General features: G+C 46.5%; 2 non-coding genes across 2 annotated transcripts; both read left to right on the top strand.

The window, feature by feature from the left end:
• Positions 1–3,707: 3,707 nt before the first annotated feature.
• Positions 3,708–3,781, top strand: trnah-gug (transfer RNA histidin (anticodon GUG)). Its single transcript has one exon. It is a non-coding gene; the product is annotated as a tRNA-His (tRNA).
• Positions 3,782–6,476: 2,695 nt separating this feature from the next.
• trnae-uuc (transfer RNA glutamic acid (anticodon UUC)) lies at positions 6,477–6,548 on the top strand. Its single transcript has one exon. It is a non-coding gene; the product is annotated as a tRNA-Glu (tRNA).
• The last annotated feature ends 3,804 nt before the right edge of the window (positions 6,549–10,352 follow it).

Raw genomic sequence — 10,352 nt, forward strand, 5'->3', positions numbered from 1 at the left:
TCAGGAAATAAGAAAACCGATTATCCCTTCCGGTCTTCCATCCTGGCCTGACAGCGTTGATTTTAAATGGCTGTCCAGTCAGTGCCGATTCGTTTTGGCTGAAAAAATCTTCCTTATCTCATCCCAGCATTTCTTGCCACAGAGACCTGTACGGCAGAGTTCATGTATATATTTCCTTGTATGGTATTTAGTAAATAACATTCGTTGCTGGTTGTTTGTATAGGGTATTTAAGGTTCACTAGCCGTTGTTTAATGCTGAGAGGGTTGAGTTGTCTGGAAATCATTTCACAGATGTCTTTAATGTAAAGTAATGAGGCTCGGGTTTCTGCAGACGTTGTGTCTGCTCGTGTCAGTTTGTTGATGTGAAATCGTCACACTGGGTTTATTGGGTAGGCAAAAGTGAGGACTGCAGATGCTGGAAACCAGAGTTTAGATCAGAGTGGTGCTGGAAAAGCACAGCAGGTCAGACAGCTTCCGAGGAGCAGGAAATTCGACATTTCGGGCAAAAGCCCTTCATCAGGAATAGAGGCAGGACACTTCCAGTGATGGCGAGATAAATTGGGGGGTGCTGGTCCGAAGGTAGCAAAGAGTACAATGGGTGAATGGGGGTGGGGATGGAGGTGACAGGTCAGCCAGGAGGGTGGAGCGAACAGTTGAGAAGGGAGATGGCAGGTAGGACAGGTCATGAGGACAGCGCTGAGCTGGAAGGTTGGAACTGAGGTAAGGTGGGGGGAGGGGAAATGAGGACACTGTTGAAGTCCACATTGATGTCCTGGGGTTGAATTTATCCGAGGCGGAAGATGGGGCGTTCTTCCTTCAGGCATCGGGTGGGGAGTGAGCGGCGATGGAGGAGGCCCAGGACCTGCATGTCGTCGGCAGAGTGGGAGGGGGAGTTGAAATGTTGGGCCAGAGGGTGATGGGGTTGATTGGTGCGGGTGTCCTGGAGATGTTCCCTCAAGCGCTGTGACTTGACTCTGCGAGGAGTCTCCAGTCTCCCCAATGTAGAGGAGACCGCATCGGGAGCAATGGATACAAGCAATGATATTGGTGGAAGCCTTCTCACGATCATGGCCCGGTTTCGATTTCAGGGCAGGGAAGCAATTTACAATAGAGCGGTGAACGGGGCCTGGTGTCTAGATGGTGGTCTAGTGGTTAGGATTCGGTGCTTTCACCGCTGCGGCCCGGTTTCGATTCCCGGTCAGGGAAGTATTTCTCAGTGGATCTTCTGCCTACCCATTCTCCTTAAATGCGCTGTACAGTTACTTATTGGTCTTAGTCGTTACTGGCTACTGCAGTGTGTATTGCCTCGTTGAAATACTGTCCTGATTCAGGCTTGCTTGTATGTGTCGGGATCATTGCTTCTGTAGCTAAGTACTTATATCTTGTGTGTTGTTTTCCTGTAGACGTTGTTTTCCTGTGGACGCTGTTTTGAACTTACCATTGACTGTTCGCTCTACTGTGACATCTAGAAATGGCACTTTGTTGTTGTTCTCCTCTTTTGTGAATTTTATGCCATTCAGGATATTGTTGATGGTGTTGTTGGTTTCCGCTAATTTGCTTCATTTTTTGATGACAAAAGTGTCATCACTGTGGCGGACACAAAGTTTGGGTTGGATCGTTGGAAGGGCTGTTGGTTTGAGACTCTGCATTATTGCTTCTGCTAGGAATCTTGATACTGGTGGTTTCATGGGTGTTTCGTTGATTTGTTTGTAGGGCTTGTTACTGAATATGAAGTGGATGGTTAAGGCACAGTTCCACCAGCTGGATAGTGCTATCTTTGCTGATGAAGTTGGTGCTGTGTTTGTGTCTTTGGTTCTTCGAGCAGTGTCTCCAGTTTTCTTTGGTCACGTTGATGTTAATGGATGTGAACAGGGCTGTTATGTCAAAGGACATCATTATTCCATCCTCTTCTATCTTAGTGTCTTTGGTGTTCAGGAATTCTTGGATGGAGTAAATGGAGTGGCGTGAATCTTCGACTTGGTGTTTTAGTCTTCAGTGGAGGCCTTTGACTAGTCTGTATATTGGTGTTCCAAGTAGTGAGACTATGGCGTGAGGGGTTGGGGGGGGGGGGGGGGGGGCGGGTTCCTGGTTTGAAGAGGAGGAGAACAACAACAAAGTGCCATTCCTAGATGTCACAGTAGAGCGAACAGTCAATGGGGAACTTCAAACTAGCGTCTCCAGAAAAAGAACACACACAAACCAAGTGCTTAACCAAAGAAGCAATCATCCCAACACCCACAAACGAAGCTGCATCAGGACATTATTTCAATGAGCCACTACACACTGCATATAGAGGATTATAAAATCATGAGGGATACGGATGAGGTGAACAGCAGGTGTCCTTTCCCTCAGCTGGGGGTTTCAGGATCAGGGAGCAAATATTTTGAGGTGAGAAGAGAAAGATTTTATAAAGACAGGACAAGGATCGTTTTTTAAGAGAGTGGTCTGAGTGCAGAATGAATGTCCAGAAGAAGTCATAGAGTCATAGAGATGTACAGCAAAGAAACAGACTGTTTGGTCCAACTTGTCCATGCCGACCAACTATCCCAATCCAATCTAGTCCCACCTGACAGCACACGGCCCCATATCCCTCCAAACCCTTCCTATTCATATACCTAACCAAATGCCTTTTAAATGTTGCAATCGTACTAGACTTCACCACTTCGTCTGGCAGTTCATTCAATAAACGTACCATCCTCTGCGTAAAAACGTTGAACCCTTAGATCTCTTTTGTGTCTTTCCCCTCTAACGCTAAACCCATGCCCTCTCGTTCTGGACTCCCTCACCCCAGGGAAAAGACTTTGTCTATTTATCCTATCTGTACCCCTCATGATTTTATAACGTACAGTTACAACGTTTAAAAGACATTTGGATAAGTACATGAATACGAAAGGTTCGAAGGTTTATGGGCCAAATACTGGTAGGTGGGACGAGTTTAGTTTGAGAACATACTCAGCATGGATTAGTTGGATGAAGGGTCTGTTCAGTGCTGTCTGACTCTGTGACTGACCTGGACTGGTCTTAAAACCATTTTCTTACCTCCACCCCATAACCATCCACTTCTTTGTTGTTCAAAACTCAGATGAATTTAGCCTTGAATATGTTCAATGACCCCACTTCTGAACTCAATTCCTCTTCGTAATATACCACTTGCCTCGCTCATTGCCTGCTGCATCGGCCCGACAACTAGCATTGACTGGTGTGGAGGGACTCTGAGACCCCTTAGTACATCCATACATCATTCCTGATGAAGGGCTTGTGCCCGAAACGTTCACTGTCCTGCTCCTCAGATGCTACCTGACCTGTTGTGCTTTTCCAGTGCCACATTTTTCGACTTTCACCTCTCGTCCTCACTTTCTCCACATTCCAATATATCACCATTTAAACAATGCACTGCTTTTTTTTAAACAGCCAAGGCTATAACTTCACATTGCGGCACTGCACTTGCCATGTGTTTGCCAATTGAGACACAGACCTGGACCAACTTCGGGAAGAGGCAAAACACTGAGTTCTGAACAAAAACCGTAGCACACTCAAAACGTCGGCTCTGTTTACCTTTCCACAGATGCAGCTCGACCCGTTGGCTTTCTGCAGTATTCGCTGTGTTTGAACTGATAGAAGACAATGGTAATTTTGGGCGGGGTAGGTTGAATTATGAATTGAAAAGTAGCTTACTCAATGAGACTGTGCTTGTGATTCCCGGACCTGTCTCTGTGGCGCAACTGGTCAGCGCGTTCGGCTGTGAACCGGAAGGTTGGTGGTTCGTGACCAACCAGGGACGGTGCGATTGTTGTTCACGCTCCTACCGCTTTCTTGGCGTTTTTGACGACAGTTCTCAACTGTAGTCGGCAGGGTTCACACCTGCGTGGGGAAACCGCAATGGATTTCATATCCATCGCAGTTGAGAACTGTCGTCAAAAAGAAAGGGAGATTGCTCCACGGCTTTTTTAAAGATGCAAATCAGTGGTGAGGTTGAAATATTTCGATCACATTGGGACTGATCGGGAATCTGCAACCCACTGCCTGTCAGGATGCGCGTTTTTAATGGTGTCAGGAAAATGTTTCCCAAACGGAAATCTTTTCCACTGAGGAAGCACAAAGGGGTTTCTGAATTGATTGAATTTCTAACGTAAAGGACTGCGGATGCTGAGAGTCCGAGACAGAAAGCGAAACTGCTGGAGCAACTCAGTAGGTTTGGCTGTTCCTGGATGAGGAAAGAAAAGTTCTCAAATGTTGTCTCTGATTCTCTTTCTATAGATGCTGCCTGACCTGCTGAGTTGCTCCTGCAATTACTGGTTTTGTTTTTAACTGAACGTCCATTTCATCTTTCGGGATGAAACACCCAGACTCGCCATTTGCAGATATTTAACCCTTTCGAAACCTGTGAAGTGATTGGATTCAAACAAACTCTGCAATGATTCACGCTTTCTCAGTTCCACAGGCAGAGGGACCTGGGAAATGAAGCTGTCAGTGTGGTTCTGTATTGGTGGGCCGAGTGGTGAATGCTATGGTGTGAACCCTGCCGACTACAGTTGAGAACTGTCGTCAAAAAGAAAGGGAGATTGCTCCACGGCTTTTTTAAAGATGCAAATCAGTGGAGGGGTTGAAATATTTCGATCACATTGGGACTGATCGGGAATCTGCAACCCACTGCCTGTCAGGGTGGAACAAGCAGATACCCACAGAGCTGCTTTTGAGGATATGAGCCAAGTGTTTGGAAATGAGACGAGAACAGTGAGGGGCGTGAAGTCGTCGTCGAAATGAAGCAGGCACCTGAGGACAAAGGTGTTTTATTTGCCAGTGAAAGATACTGCCTCACAAAGTTGGGTCGATGGAAGGGAAGCAGTGACGGTGATTATCTTTGGCTGTTTATCTTGTGAATGTTCTCATTGCTGCGCATGTCCGTGTTAACGTCAGAACTCTGCAGCATGGCGAAGTCAGGTACGCACAGTGCCAGGGGCGCAATGGATGACGCATCTGACTCCACCTACCTGTTTGAAATGCAGCTCACAGCTTCTTCACACACCCCAATTAATCTTTCTCATTGTCCTGAAGCCGGCATAAGGTTTGAATTCCTGATCTGCAGGAACGAGACTCTTTTCACTGTCTCGCGTCAGTAAGTGTCCCTGAGAACATCAGAGTCACGTCACAGCGCTGTCAGAGGAGGGGAAGCTGAAAGAGCCCCACACGCTGCTCACGGGCACATTTCACTTTCCCCAACTCGCCGCCCCAACCACTGCGGCTTCTGGGAGTGGAAAGGGAACAAACACCAAAACCCAGTCTCAGCTTTGTAAATCTTCAGGAAATAAGAAAACTGTTCATCCCTTCGGGTCTTCCATCCTGGCCTGACAGCGTTGATTTTAAATGGCTGTCCAGTCAGTGCCGATTCGTTTTGGCTGAAAAAATCTTCCTTATCTCATCCCAGCATTTCTTGCCACAGAGAACTGTGCGGCAGAGTTCATGTATATATTTCCTTATATGGTATATTGTAAATAACATTCGTTTGCGGGTTGTTTGTATTGGATATTTAAGGTTCACTAGCCGTTGTTTAATGCTGAGAGGGTTGAGTTGTCTGGAAATCGTTTCACAGATGTCTTTAATGTAAAGTAATGTGGCTAGGGTTTCTGCAGACGCTGCTTTTGAGGATATGAGCCAAGAGTTTGGAAATGAGACGAGAACAGTGAGGGGCTTGAAATCGTGATCGAAATGAAGCAGGCACCTGAGGATGAATGTGTTTTATTTGCCAGTGAAAGATACTGCTTCACAAAGTTGAGTTGATGGAAGGGAAGCAGTGACGGTGATTAACTTTGGCTTCCGAGGAGCAGGAAAATCGAGATTTCGGGCGAAAGCCCTTCATCAGGAATAGAGGCAGGACGCTTCCAGGGATGGCGAGATAAATTGGGGGGTGCTGGGCCGAAGGTAGCAAAGAGTACAATAGGTGAATGGGGGTGGGGATGGAGATGACAGGTCAGAGAGGAGGGTGGAGCGAACAGTTGAGAAGGGAGATTGGCAGGTAGGACAGGTCATGAGGACAGCGCTGAGCTGGAAGGTTGGAACTGAGGTAAGGTTGGGGGGAGGGGAAATGAGGAAACTGGTGAAGTCCACATTGATGTCCTGGGGTTAAATTTATCCGAAGCGGAAGATGGGGCGTTTTTTCTTCAGGCATCGGGTGGGGAGTGAGCGGCGATGGAGGAGGCCCAGGACCTGCATGTCCTCGGCAGAGTGGGAGGGGGAGTTGAAATGTTGGGCCAGAGGGTGATGGGGTTGATTGGTGCGGGTGTCCTGGAGATGTTCCCTCAAGCGCTGTGACTTGACTCTGCGAGGAGTCTCCAGTCTCCCCAATGTAGAGGAGACCGCATCGGGAGAAATGGATACAAGCAATGACATGGGTGGAAGCCTTCTCACGATCGTGGCCCGGGTTCGATTTCCGGGCAGGGAAGCAATTTACAATAGGGCTGTGAAGAGGGATGGCTGTTTCCCTGGTGGTCTAGTGGTTAGGATTCGGCGCTTTCACCGCTGCGGCCCGGGTTCGATTCCCGGTCAGGGAAGTATTTCTCAGTGGATCTTCTGCCTACCTATTCTCCTTAAATGCGCTGTACAGTTACTTATTGGTCTCCGTCGTTACTGGCTACTGCAGTGTGTCGTCCCTCGTTGAAGTAGTGTCCTGATTTAAGCTGGTTTGTATGTGTCGGGATCATTGCTTCTGTAGCTAAGTACTTTGATCGTGTGTGCTGTTTTCCTGTAGACGCTGTTTTGAATTTACCATTGACTGTTCGCTCTACTGTGACATCTAGAAATGGCACTTTGTTGTTGTTCCCCTCTTTTGTGAATTTTATGCCAGTAAGGATACTGTTGATGGTGTTGTAGGTTTCCTCTAATTTGCTTCATTTTTTGATGACAAAAGTGTCATCACTGTGGCGGACACAAAGTTTGGGTTGGGTCGTTGGAAGGGCTGTTGGTTTGAGACTCTGCATTATTGCTTCTGCTAGGGATCCTGATACTGGTGGTTTCAAGGGTGTTTCGTTGATTTGTTTGTAGGGCTTGTTACTGAATATGAAGTGGATGGTGAAGGCACAGTTCCACCAGCTGGATAGTGCTATCTTTGCTGATGAAGTTGGTGCTGTGTTTGTGTCTTTGGATCTTCGAGTAGTGTCTCCAATTTTCTTTGGCCACGTTGATGTTAATGGATGTGAGCAGGGCTGTTACATCAAAGGACATCATTATTCCATCCTCTTCTATCTTAGTGTCTTTGGTGTTCAGGAATTCTTGGATGGAGTAAATGGAGTGGCGTGAATCTTCGACTTGGTGTTTTAGTCTTCAGTGGAGGCCTTTGACTAGTCTGTATATTGGTGTTCCAAGTAGTGAGACTGTGGCCTGAGGGGGGCTCCTGGTTTGAAGAGGAGGAGAACAACACCAAAGTGCCATTCCTAGATGTCACAGTAGAGCGAACAGTCAATGGGGAACTTCAAACTAGCCTCTACATAAAAACAACACACGCAAACCAAGTGCTTAACCAAAGAAGCAATCATCCCAACACCCACAAACGAAGCTGCATCAGGACATTATTTCAATGAGCCACTACACACTGCATATAGAGGATTATAAAATCATGAGGGATACGGATGAGGTGAACAGCAGGTGTCCTTTCCCTCAGCTGGGGGTTTCAAGATCAGGGAGCAAATATTTTGTGGTGAGTCGAGAAAGATTTTATAAAGACAGGACAAGGATCGTTTTTTAAGAGAGTGGTCTGAGTGCTGAATTAATGTCCAGAAGAAGTCATAGAGTCACAGAGATGTACAGCACAGAAACAGACTGGTCAAACTTGTCCATGCCGACCAACTATCCCAACCCAATCTAGTCCCACCTGACAGCACACGGCCCCATATCCCTCCAAACCCTTCCTATTCATATACCTAACCAAATGCCTTTTAAATGTTGCAATCGTACCAGACTTCACCACTTCGTCTGGCAGTTCATTCAATAAACGTACCATCCTCTGCGTAAAAACGTTGAACCCTTAGATCTCTTTTGTGTCTTTCCCCTCTAACGCTAAACCCATGCCCTCTCGTTCTGAACTCCCCCACCCCAGGGAAAAGACTTTGTCTATTTATCCTATCTATACCCCTCATGATTTTATACACGTACAGTTACAACGTTTAAAAGACATTTGGATTAGTACATCAATATGAAAGGTTCGAAGGTTTATGGGCCAATCACTGGTAGGTGGGACGAGTTTCGTTTGAGAACATACTTAGCATGGACTAGTTGGATGAAGGGTCTGTTCAGTGCTGTCTGACTCTGTGACTGACCTGGACTGGTCTTAAAACCATTTTCTTACCTCCACCCCATAACCATCCACTTCTTTGTTGTTCAAAACTCAGATGAATTTAGCCTTGAATATGTTCAATGACCCCACTTCTGAACTCAATTCCTCTTCGTAATATACCACTTGCCTCGCTCATTGCCTGCTGCATCTGCCCGACAACTGGCATTGACTGGTGTAGAGGGACTCTGAGACCCCTTTGTACATCCATACATCATTCCTGATGAAGGGCTTGTGTCCGAAACGTTCACTGTCCTGCTCCTCAGATGCTGCCTGACCTGTTGTGCTTTTCCAGTGCCACATTTTTCGACTTTCACCTCTCGTCCTCACTTTCTCCACATTCCAATATATCACCATTTAAACAATGCACTGCTTTTTTTTAAACAGCCAAGGCTATCACTTCACATTGCGGCACTGCACTTGCCATGTGTTTGTCAATTGAGACACAGACCTGGACCAACTTCGGGAAGAGGCAAAACACTGAGTTCTGAACAAAAACCGTAGCACACTCAAAACGTCGGCTCTGTTTACCTTTCCACAGATGCAGCTCGACCCGTTGGCTTTCTGCAGTATTCGCCGTGTTTGAACTGATAGAAAACAATGGTAATTCTGGGCGCGGCAGGTTGAATTATGAATTGAATAGTAGCTTCATCAACGAGACTGTGGTCGTCATCCTTGGTCCTGTCTCTGTGGCGCAATTGGTCAGCGCGTTCGGTTGTTAACCGGAAGGTTGGTGTTTCGTGACCACCCAGGGACGGCCTGTTTGTTGTTTACGCTTCTACTGCTTTCTTGGCTGCAAAGATGCGCGTTTTTAGTGGTGTCAGGAAAATGTTTCCCAAACGGAAATCTTTTCCACTGAGGAAGCACAAAGGGGTTTCTGAATTGATTGAATTTCTAAAGTAAAGGACTGCGGATGCTGAGAGTCCGAGACAGAAAGCGAAACTGCTGGAGCAACTCAGTAGGTTTGGCTGTACCTGGATGAGGAAAAAAAGTTCTCAAATGTTGTCTCTGATTCTCTTTCTACACATGCTACCTGACCTGCTGAGTTGCTCCTGCAATTTCTGTATTTCTTTTTAACTGAACGTCCATTTCATTTTTCGGGATGAAACACCCAGACTCGCCATTTGCAGATATTTAACCCTTTCGAAACCTCTGAAATGATTGGATTCAAACAAACTCTGCAATGATTCACTCTTTCTCAGCTCCACGGGCAGAGTGACCTGGGAAATGAAGCTGTCAGTGTGATTCTGTATTGGTGGGCCGTGTGGTGAATGCGATGGACATGAAATCCATTGCGGTTTCCCCACGCAGGTGTGAACCCTGCCGACTACAGTTGAGAACTGTCGTCAAAAAGAAAGGGAGATTGCTCCACGTTTTTTTTAAAGATGCAAATCAGTGGAGGGGTTGAAATATTTCAATCACATTGGGACTGGTCGGGAATCTGCAACCCACTGCCTGTCAGGGTGGAACAAGCAGATACCCATAGAGCTGCTTTTGAGGATATGAGCCAAGAGTTTGGAAATGAGACGAGAACAGTGAGGGGCGTGAAGTCGTGATCGAAATGAAGCAGGCACCTGAGGACAAAGGTGTTTTATTTGCCAGTGAAAGATACTGCTTCACAAAGTTGAGTCGATGGAAGGGAAGCAGTGACCGTGATGATCTTTGGCTGTTTACCTCTACCTCAAAAATTCGGCAGACTTTTAAAGTCACAATGAAAAGAAGTAAAAGTGACATTAGGAAGAACGTTTACGTACAGGGTGTGGTTAGGGTCAGTAAGGTCCTGTCTGTCATTGACAAAGTGGAAGATTCAATGGACACAAAAGGGAATTCGGTGGTCACGTTCAGATGTGCAGATTTACGCTGAGAAGGCGAGAGAATGAAACGAATAGAGACACACGTTTACTTAAGTGTAGAACCAGCAGAGCGAAGGTGGGCCGCATGGCCTCCGTCTGCGCTGTGACACATGTTGTGATTCAGTGTGAAATCACAGTTCGACCAACAGAATGTGGGAATTTAGAAATAAGTTTAT

The sequence above is a fragment of the Chiloscyllium plagiosum genome, unplaced genomic scaffold (assembly GCF_037043375.1).
Source record: "Chiloscyllium plagiosum isolate Xiang-an unplaced genomic scaffold, Cpla_swu_hap1 HiC_scaffold_27, whole genome shotgun sequence".
Lineage (NCBI taxonomy): Eukaryota > Metazoa > Chordata > Chondrichthyes > Orectolobiformes > Hemiscylliidae > Chiloscyllium > Chiloscyllium plagiosum.